Below are 1,471 nucleotides of genomic sequence, written 5' to 3'. Positions count from 1 at the left end.
GTTACAGTATACTAAACAATCTCTTGCACGACGGTTACATTGCATTAACTGCATTAAAGAAAACCATCTCATACCATGATATCTTATATCAGTCTTAATTCATTATTATATAAAATTGTTATGTTTTTTTTATGTTAAGAAACCAACATACATACACACGTCGAAGCAATTCCTAACGTCACTCAATAAAAAAGTATGTTCAATTGTTTACATTTGTGAAGTGCATGGAATGATTCCATCTGCGTAAATGGGCGATAAAATAGTTCCAAAGAGTTGCATTAAAACTCGCAAGTTTTTGCACGAATTGTCGTACATTTAAAAGCCATATTTCTTAATTTAATGCATACGATCTTAAATATCCACTCAAATATACATTGAATGCGTTTGTTCGGTTTTAGCTATTTGGTAGACAAAATGGCGTGCTGAGCCTTACGCAGAGTTGTATGTGATAGCAAGGAACGACAACTCTGCGTGGAGATTGGTAAGTATACAATCTCTTGCACGACGGTTACATTACATTCACCTCTGTGTTTTGTCTGGAGTTCCTTCCCCTTTCACTACGTAACAGTAAAAGAAGCAGGGTACCAGAATACTCTGTGTTGGGCTCAGAACGGACTATTGTTATGAAAGCGTCTCATTTATGTCATGATTATTCCAAGTGTTTATCATTGAGGTTACAGAATACTAAACAATCTCTTGCACGACGGTTACATTGCATTCACTAAAGGACCAACCGAAATTGTCCGTTTTAAAACACGATTGTTATAGATCTACTCAGAGAGGTAGATAACTGTTATCTACGTCTCTGATCTACTTGAATGTTAATTTTGAAATGCGAAATAAATAGCCCGAAATTTCAGACTATAAAATCATACTTCATTTTCATTCTGTCTTTATGTAAAAGTATTTACGTATGCATCTTTTATACTTACTTTTATATAAAAACCTAAATTTTATAATAATAATAATAGGTTATGTTGCCCTCACCTTGATTCGAACTCGAGACGTTTGTCGTAGCACGTTTGATGATGATGATGATGATGATGATGATGTTGATGATGATGATGATGATGATGATGATGATGATGATGATGATGATGATGATGATGATGATGATGTTGATGATGATGATGATGAATGATGATGATGATGACGACGACGACGACGATGATGATGATGATGATGATGATGATGATGATGATGATGATGATGATGATGATGATGATGATGATGATGATGATGATGATGATGATGATACTGATGATGAATGATGATGATGATGACGATGATGATGATGATGATGACGATGACGACGACGACGACGACGACGGCGGCGGCGATGATGATGATGATGATGATGATGATGATGATGATGATGATGATGATGATGATGACGATGGTGATGAGGAGGAGGAGGACGACGACGAAGACGACGACAACGAAGTTGATTATAAATCGAATGGTTAGTGGC

The sequence above is a fragment of the Dreissena polymorpha genome, chromosome 12 (assembly GCF_020536995.1).
Source record: "Dreissena polymorpha isolate Duluth1 chromosome 12, UMN_Dpol_1.0, whole genome shotgun sequence".
Lineage (NCBI taxonomy): Eukaryota > Metazoa > Mollusca > Bivalvia > Myida > Dreissenidae > Dreissena > Dreissena polymorpha.
Note: the sequence above shows the minus strand (reverse complement) of the source record.